This window comes from Acomys minous, assembly GCF_964271855.1.
Source record: "Acomys minous genome assembly, chromosome: 10".
Classification (NCBI taxonomy): Eukaryota; Metazoa; Chordata; class Mammalia; order Rodentia; family Muridae; genus Acomys; species Acomys minous.
The window spans coordinates 27273295-27283384 of NC_140491.1; positions in this window are offsets into that span (position 1 = coordinate 27273295).

Below are 10090 nucleotides of genomic sequence, written 5' to 3' on the forward strand. Positions count from 1 at the left end.
CACAGCCGCAGAGGGCTGTTTATTCAGTGAAAGTGCCCTGTAATTTATTTAAAATAATCCATCTTTCACAAATAAAGGGGCCATTGATGGTTCTCCCCCCATTCCCTGAGGCAGGCCTCCATGCAAGGACTCCTATTGATGGTGGGCTTTACTGGTCACAACTTAAATGGCTGACAAAAGTGATTTCAGCTTATTAATTTTTTTCCTTTCTCTTAATTTTCTCACTCAAAAACTTGGGGTTTTACTAAACTACCTTGTTTTCTTTATACTAGTAATCACTTTGAGGATCCCTTCCTCTGTCTTTTTTTAAAAAAGTTCACATTTAAAATTAAGGGAGAGTTAAAAAAAAAAAAAGCACAGTTTGGCCGTTAAAATGATTAATGCCAGCCAATTTGATAATCGTCGGGTGGAGGTGCCAGGCGTTCTGGGGTTTAGGGCAGCCTGAGACCCAGCTTCTTTATAGCCCTGGGCTAATGAGAAGCCACATTAGGGTTTTTTTTTTTTTTTAAAAACTGCATATGAATTGATTAACTGAAAATGAGATTGTGTCCATGGGTGACAACCATGACAAAGAGCTCTTTCTTCTAGCAGCTTCCAGCCCCCTGACGCCACTTGAACCTGAAGACATGTCTTTCTCTTAGAGCTCCAGAAAATCATTGGATGAACTTAGGGAGGACTACCACAGAAGTTGGGTCAGCTTGGAAGACCTGCCAGAAAAACAAGAATATGATCTTTGGGACCAGTATTCAGGGCTTTGGACTGGACAAATCTGAATGGGAAATGGGCTAGGACCCAGAGATGTGCTGACCCGAGTGGGAAGCTTTTCTTTCCTTCCATTTCTTTTTCTCTTCCATCCTTCCCTCCAGATGAATCACAGCCATGATTCTTGTTTATAAAGCTTTCATGTGTATGTTTGTGTCACTGGTCAATGAACATAGGCTTGCACTTTAAATTTTTCCCTTATGTTTTTGAGAATTTCATAGATGCATACAATGAAATATTATCACATCCATTATACTTTATAATTATACTATTTATAATTTATAATTATACTGTTCTATTTTTATAATTTTATACTTTTATAATATTATACTTTTAACTTCTACCCTTATCATCCTAGCACACTGTCTTCCCAAGTTCATGCCTATTTTGTTTGAAACTCACTAAATCTAGGTGGTGAGGCTCATACGTGCATGGGGTGTTGCCATTCACTGGAACATGGGAGACCTACCAGTGGTCACATCTTCAAAGAAGAATGAGTCTTCATTCCTTAGCAGTTATCAATTGCCAGTAGCTTCTGAGTAGGTAGTGGGGCTTGCAGATCATCTCTCTTATCTGTGATGAGACTTTCTCTGGTTGATCTTGTAGAGATCTGGTGCAGGTAAGCACAGCCATTGTGAGTTCATGATTTCACTAGTCATGTCCAGAAGACAGCGTTTCATGGCATTCTTCTCCATTGTTGGGTACTTACACTCCTCCTGGCTCGTCTTTGTCAGCGTTTTCTGAGCCTCATTGGTGATGGCTTGACATAAGTGTTCTGTGTAGGGCTGAGCACTCAGGCTCATTCTCAGGACTTTAACTAACTATGTACCTTGCTGTTGATTGCTTTCCAGTGCAAAAAGAAGCTTCTCTGACCAAACTTGAAAGCAGCAGAAATTTATGGGTAGAAATGTAACAATTTGGAAGGCAAGTTGACCTCATGACATCTAGCAAAATAATAGCTTAGGTTAACCTATGGGCTCATGACCTCTACAGCCATTTCTGACCAGGATTATAGTATTGGATATAAAATTCTCTCCTGTGGAGCAGGCCTCACCTCCAATCACAAATCTTATCCTACAGCAGTGGTATCCCTATTGCATCACTGGGTGTGTCTTGCCAGGCACCAACACTGGGTAAGGCTGCTGTGTTTTATTCTCCATGAGCCTGCATAGAACTTTCTGGAACTATGAAAATTAGCCAGCAGAGAGCCCACTCAATTGTAGGTTGATTTCTCTATGTCCCATATCCAAAGTGTGTGGTGTCTTCAGCAATGGGGTCTTGGTATGTAGTTATGATGGGTGACCAGAGGAATTGTCATAGCCTATGTTGTTTTGGAGATCTCTGGAGCCCGTCTTGGCCAATAGCTCCAAAGGAGGCACTCCACACACTGCACACTGATTCTCATTTAATAACCTGCCTTCTGGGAGAGACATTGTTTACCCATGCGGGATGATTCTGTTGCATCACTATCACTATAGTAGTCTCTGATCTGCTGTTAAGCCTCAGAAAAGACTTCCCTAGATAGTCCCAGGTGAGGAAGGCACCCAAAAGCTCTGTCTTCTCCAGAAAAAAACATTTCAAATGGGTTTATAAGTTGTAAATACTGGGACCCAAGAAAGGTAAAAGTTGGCATATTCCTGAGATGCCCGCAATGTATTTTCCTATGGTGTCAGTATAAAGGGTTGGTTTTCCTTTATTCCTTCATTTTCATTCTTTTTCTGTCCTTTTCTTTTCTGGGTGTGGTCCTGGGTTTTGAGTTTATGGCCCTGTCCATTGCTGGGCAAGCACTGTATCCCTGAACAAACCCTCTAGCCCTTTCTTCCATTACAATTTTTGAGACACGGTTTTGATAGGTAGCCCAGATTGGAGTTGAAATGAAATGATTCTGCAGCTCAGACAAGCCCTGAATCTGATTTCAGTTTCCTTTGAGATTCAAGCCAAATTAAGCCATCAGTCCCTAAGTAAATAAATTAAAAGTTAGCTGTCACATACTCCTAATATGTAGTGACTCAGAGTAACCAGACCCATTCCAAAAAGAAGGAATAGAGAGGTGGAAAAACAGGATTGGACCAAAGTAAGATAGAAACTCAACAGGGAAACCATTAATACTAAAGTTCCGTGAACAACCCTGGGGTCACAGTGTGATCAGATGTAGCGCCAAAACTCTGTGAGCAGCCCCTTTGGCCTTGCTGGTTAAAAATGTCAAAACTAATTTTTTGAGCTCTTCTGATTCCGCACTACTGGTTGCTTTCCCCAGCATGCGTCCCACAGTTCTGGTATCTCTGGTGTCCTGGGGCTCTTCCTTGCAGGGTAGGCTTCACCATCACGTCTATACCATCAGCCTGTCAGACACCCGTCATAGTGACTCACTCTGAAAGTGCCGGCCCTCCCAGGCTTTCCCGAGAATGCCTTCATTACTCTATGACTCCTGATTCCTGGCAGGCCTGCAAAGGCAGCATCACAATCATGATTCTGAGCATGAGTGGTATTTGGCCTGAAATGGTCCCTGGGTACCTCGACAGCTAAACACAGGACAGAATCTTGGGCAAACAACTTCCTAAGTTGGTCTATGCATCAAGGCCTTCTCTCCTCCTCCCTCCCCCCCCCAACCCCCCCCCCCCCGCAATGACTGAAGCAAGCTCCACTTCAACTATATTACATTCTAGTCAAGCTGATTCACGAGCTGTTCTTGAGTCACCTGTGCTTTTGGTACTGTGTTAACTACTTGGCTTTACTTCAGTGGTACTAATCTCTTTAACATTTGTCCTCTTCTTGGAACCACTCTTGAACTTTCTGCATTTCTGGTTCCACTGGCCCACATTTCCCACCCTGCCACTCACTGCTCCTGGTTGCTACAATAAGTTTGTTTGAAAGGAGCCACTAGTGTTTCTGCCTGAACGTTGTGGTTGGAATTTCCTCTGCCAAATCTACCAGTGCACACCTTTATATCCAGCCTCCTGAAAAGTCTCAGGGCACGGACACAACACATTCAAAATCTTTGCCCTATTATGATAAGGAGTCCCTTTATTTCAGATTCCTCAGGGTGATTTCCATCCAAAGCCTCATGGTTACAATGATAACTTCTCCCATTTCTATCAGTGTTTTGATTGTGTTAATAACCAACAGAATCACAGCTAAGTTTCTTCAGCATTATAGCCTTTCTATAACTTATAGACTCCTGAATCCCAACTCTACAGATCTCACTAACTTGTTTTAGGTATATTTTCCCTGCCTATTTTATGTTGGTTAACTTTTTGGATTGTAACAAATACATGAGATAATTAAATTAAAAGAAAAAAAGTTTATTTGATTTTCAGACCATGGTTCCTCAGCTCTACTGCCTTTGGGGGGACTAAGGTACAAATATTTCCTTCAATGACAAGTCACCATATATATTTCTTCTTTGTACTGAACTCCTTTTCTGGAACATCACAGCACCCAATAGTTCTCCGGGCTCGCAGCCATGGCTGTAGTATATGTACCTTTGGGATGTACTTATTCGAGCCATAGACCCACCTAAGATTATGAGTCCATATTAATATTTCCTCTGCCAAGACTCATTTTTTTTCTCTCTTTGATCTGGTGGACCTTTGGCACAAAGATCCTAGACTTTTTGGAAGATATTAACCATCCTGGTTCATGGGTTAACTTGAGGTTAAAAGTTTTAGCCATCCTTTTTTTTTTTTTGAGATTGTTTCCTTATCGTGGTGATTAGGAATTAATTAAGCCACTCTCACTTGGGTGCATAGGAAGAAGTGAGGTAATTGGTTAGGAAATACTCAATGTAGTGCACCATATATGTGCAACATTGAATAATTTGGTAGATATTTTCAATTTTCATATAGTAATCCTCAGCTTATGGTGGGTTTTCCTGATAAACCTATTGGAAGTTGGAGATTTAATCACAGGTTAGCCAAGTCTACCTTAGATATTGTCAGCAGCTTTACATCAATTAACAGATGGGCATGCTCTTCTGTCACTAAGCATATTTTATGAAGTGTTAATTTTCTCATGAATGTATTGAATGCTGTATTGCAATTGAAAAATAACAGAGTAGTTGAATGGGCACTTAACATTTAAAGCTGAGGCCCACGGGGGCCTGGAGAATGTCTAAAACATTGAGCAAAAACTTAACTGATAGATATCAGAGCTGCTGCAGTGACAGAGTCATCAATCTTTCTTTTGTTGATCTAGAATAGCTCGTAGAATGCCTCTGGGCATCGTACATATTGCTTGTTGATAGGCACGGCAATACATAGGAAGAGATCAAGTTTTGACTGTATACTGTATTTTTCTGTACATTAAATATTTCTCTTTAGCAAGGGAAAATCTTAGTTAAAGTCTTCAGGTTTGTTTATGAGTCTTCACAATTCCCTTCCAAATGCCATGCATACAGTAAAGTGTGAGGACATAGTGGAAATATTCTCGATGGCCTTTAGAATGGCAATACCCTCACCAAACTTTTTGCAACATTCAGTTGTTTCATCTGAATACCAGGGACTCGGAATAAACTGTATTTTGCTCCATCGGTTGAGTGACTGGCATTGTTCTCTGTGGCAAACACATAACTTTATATCAGTCAAGATACATGTTCCTGGAATGTTATAGGTGCCTTGGAGCATTGTCTAAGAATTGAGTCAGATGTCAGCTTGCCTCTCATAGCCTTGTACCTGCAGCAATAAATAGTTCAAGGACCAGTCTTGAGGCAGCACTGATGTCACTCAGGCTTTCTTACAATGTTTATATTAGGTAGGAATTTATATATAGATACACAGTCATATCCTTGAGTGCTCTTGGGCCCTAGGCTGCTAGAATAGCCAAGGCTTTACCTTGACCTCTGCATGATTTACACCCACAGAGAGTACTACCCAGTCTTATTTGGCTATCTTGAATCTGGCATTTTTGGGGGTTTTGATAAATTTTTCTACACTTCCAGAATAAAATTCTTTCATCAGTCTCATGTTCTTGCAATGACAAATACTTCTCACTTTCAATTTCCCTATGCAGCTCTGCCTAAAGGTGCCAGCTCCAGCACCACTGGTATTTTCTGTCTCACTGTTAACCTTCATGTTATGAACTCATGTCACCTCGTGATGTGCTGGAGCCACACATACTTGCTGTGAACGTTCTCATATCTGTGGGATCATCAGCACATCTGTGTGGGTTGTGGATATGTTTATAGACGGGCCAATGTGACAAGGAAATGATGCTACTGGAGGCCCCATTTGTGATTTTTGAAAGAGATGCTCCCCTGGTCCAGCCTGGATGACCACCTCTTTGCCTAACACCTGTACTGACACTTCTGAGAGCCTCTGAGCCAAAGGATCCAGTTAAGCTGAACCCATAATTAAGGACACACAACTGTCTAATACATGCTGTTTAAGCTGCTAAGGCAAGGGTGCCATCTTCACACATTCATTTCCATACCTGGAAGTGTGGGACTAAGAAACAGTAACATGCACCATGGCTCTATGTTAAGTGTGACAAAAATCAACACACATATAACATGCCTAACACACAACAAGTATTCTATTATTGCCCTTTGGTCTTGTTCTGTGGAAGTGTTTAGTTCATATTTCCAACAAGTGGTCCAATTAGTCCCACATAACAGATCTTGAATGTTCCTCAAAGGTCATATGGTGAAGGTCAAGTCCCTAGTGTTGTACTATTGAGTGATGGGAACCTTTAGGAGGTGGGGCTTAGCAGGGGAGGGGCTTCTTAGGCCTCAACAACTTGGCACTAGGGGGAGAATGTGGGACCCTACCTGTTACAGGTTGTTTTGCTTTCTAGTCTTACAGTGAGTGGTTTTGCCTATCACTCATTTCTACTGTGATAAATGTCCTCACCACAGACCCAGTGCAACAGAAGCAACCGTTCTGTTTGTAAGATTTTTATCTCTTTTTTTTTTTTTATGTCTTGGCTATTTTTTATAACGATAGGAAGCTGACCAACACAATGAGAAACTGAAATTTGTTTACAGCAGTTGATTTTAGAATTAAATATTAAGACTTTTAAACATCTGTTTATTCAGTGCGTGTGTATACTCTTACATGTTGTATAGTGAAATGACAACTTGTGAGGCTAGATTCTCTTCTACCATGTGGGCTCCAAGGACCCAACACTTGTCATCAGGTGGAGTAGTGACCTTTGCGTGCCAATCCATCTTACTGACCTAGAATCAGTCCTTCTTACTGTGACTTCTTTCAGCTCAAAACCATTTTTTTTTAGGCCAGGGAGATGTCTAGACAATAAAGTGCTTGCCATATAAGCACAAAGACTTGAATTTGGAGCCCAAGAATCCAAAATGAGAGAGCCAGGCATGGTGACCTGTGTCTATAACCTCAGTGCTGGGAAGCAGAGACAGGTGGGTCCGAATGGCTCACTAGTCAGTCTAGTTCAAATGGTGGTCCAATGATAGACCATGCTTCAAAAAATAAGGTGGTGAGTAATAGAAGAAGACATTCACCATCACCCTCTGGCCTCCACATGCATAGACCAGGGGCCAGAATCACATAAAAAAGCTGGATGTCTACAGTGACTTGAAAATACTCTATGGTTTCTTCTTTGTTCCCAGTGAGTTGTCAAGTCTGTCAAGTTTACTTGCCTTCCTGTCCCACAGTTCGCTATGTCATAGATATAGTGACAAAGATGCTGCCTTCCTGTATTGCCAGGATTGTGGATGAAGTAACAACTATGGGCACTTCTTCCCTGAGGTTTCCTCAGCAGTGATTTCAAATCAATGTTTGCTTCCTTCGTCCCACAGGTTCTCTTTGATGTTCACTTCATTCACCTATCCCCCACCCCCCAACATATAGCAGTATAATACTTGTAAGAATTGTGAATTTTGCCAATTAATTAGTTTCATGTAGTGTTGCTGGGTGGCTTAATTCCCTTTTGTTGCACGCCTGGGACCATATGAAATATGAGACAAACGTTTTTACTGTAAAGTTATATTGAAGAATTTAATGAACAGAAAATTCCATGCACCATCTGTATCAAAATAAACTGTGTGACTTGTGCTAGACACAGAATAACTGGGCACCTCATTGTGTGAATATCTGCTCTTTCTTCTTTCACAGACTCTCTTTGCTTCTTCCTAACTTTCTTCTATCAGTGGGTGTATCTGAATTAGAGCACTTGGCCCTCTCCTGGACAACATAAAACTCATAGAACCAGAGCAGTTACCTGAGTTCAAATACTAATTCCAGAATGAGGGATGTCCAATTTCTGCTGGGGTTTGGTCTGGTGCTATGTTTACGAATGCTAAATTCTGAGCTCTCAAGAGCTGTTTGCCATTCAGACGAGTGCATTCTCACAGTCTTTGTGGTGTAAAGTTTGCTTATGGCTTGTTTAAATAAATCAATAAGTCTCTGCTTCAATTATTGGAGAACTAGCCAGGTCATGGAAAGCCCCATAGAATTTAATAAGTACTTAGCAAGTTTCTTTTTTGTTTCTTTTCGAGACAGGGCTTCTCTTTATAACCACCCTGGCTGTCCTGGAACTCTCTTTGAGGACCAGGCTGGCCCTGAACTCACAGAGATCCACCTGCCTCTGCCTCCAGAGTCCTGGGACTAAAGGTAGGCCTCACCATGCCCAGTGACATTTCTAAAACAATGATTCAGTTTCCCCTTCCTTAAATAGTTGAGAGCATACAGGGTAATTCATGCTGTTTCTGTGACTGAGCAGGTGTCATTGATTTGATGCAATAATTTTTAAAAAAATTATTTCTCCATTTCTAGCCTCATGATGGAGGGAACAGAGGCTATGGTGGTTATCACCAAGAAACCCTCCCTGGAGGTGGGAACATGCTCTCCCAAGATCCAGGCATCACTTCTTATTGGGAGTCAAGGGAGAGTGGTGGTGTGAAATGTGCCCTTGGGTGTCAGAGGAAACTGCAGTAGTGACTGGAGCTTTCTTTATTGTCTCTGCTACAGTGGGGACACCAGTGATAGACGTGGTGACTAGACTGTCTCTCCATGCCTCTGAGCAGGAACACCTCAACAAGTGACACCTACTCCTATCAATGCTCCTTTGTCAGCATTGCCATCTGATGGTCTATTGGGCTTTGCTTATAGAACTTGTTGCAGATATCCCCAAAGAAGAAGAACTCACTGTTTTTGGACTCATACTTTCACAGAAACTGTCATTCTCTTGGAGAAGCAGCTAAGATTTACCAAGGTTGCTAACTTGGTAATTTGTGACTTTTGCATTTCTCTATCATCTATCTATATATCCATCTATCTATCATCTATCTGTCCGTCCATCTGTCCGTCCGTCCGTCCATCTGTCCTTCTGTCCATCTATCTATCTATCTATCTATCTATCTATCTATCTATCTTTCTTTCTTTCTTTCTTTCTTTTCGGCTGCTCAGTTGGCTTAAGTCAACTAGCAATTTCTAAGTATCTTGATAGTGCTCTCTTGGGAGTATGAATACAATGGGGGAGCCTAGTTAGCTTTATGGGGAAAAAACTGGACTTCCACTGAAACCTCTTTGATTTCTCTGTCTGTGAGGGTTAGTTTTCATCTCATGAGTTCTCTTTTCTGTGGTTAGTCTGCTGAAGTTCGAGGCTACTGCAGTCACCACTCAATTATTCATTCAAAAAGTATTCATGGGTGCAGGCAGGTCCTCAGAATTCACCAATGAACAAAAGATGCAAACATCCATCCTCGTGGATTGATTGAGGTTGAGGTGGTGTCAGGGTAAGTGGGGATTGGCAGGAAATGGGAATGCAGGTCTAAGTGTGTTCAAATTTTTATCCTTTTCTTTCTCCAAAATACCATGGTTGCTATTGTGAACATTTTGTTTTAGGAAGCATATATAGGTTTTATAATTGATGAATTCGTATTAAAATATTGATTTTCCCTTTTGAGACATTGTCTTGCTTTGTCATCTAGGCTGGGCTCAAATGTTCCATCCTCCTACCTCAGGTCTAAGTGCTGCAATTACAGGTATGCACCTCTTTGCCCAGTGACACACTGGAGACACTGATAGTAATTATGTCCCAAAGCTCAACTTAGACCTCATTCTCGTACAGGTCTGTGGGGGAACAGAAGCTTTAATACATGTCATTAATTGATATGTCTCACACTAACTTGGCATCCTGTGGACTCTCCCTTTCAACTGCTTCTTCATTAAGTTGTACCTTCTTGCCTCCTGTCTGGCAAACGTGCTGCCAATGCTCAGTCTGATGACTGACCCTGTAAGCCTGATGTCCAAGGGTGGTAGGCACCTCATTAAGAAGTCCTTGCCCTATGGTGTTGAGTAAGATGACCTTCTGTCTTTGGGCGACAGCTACCTCTGAAGTAAGCTCTTCGTGGCTACTAAGG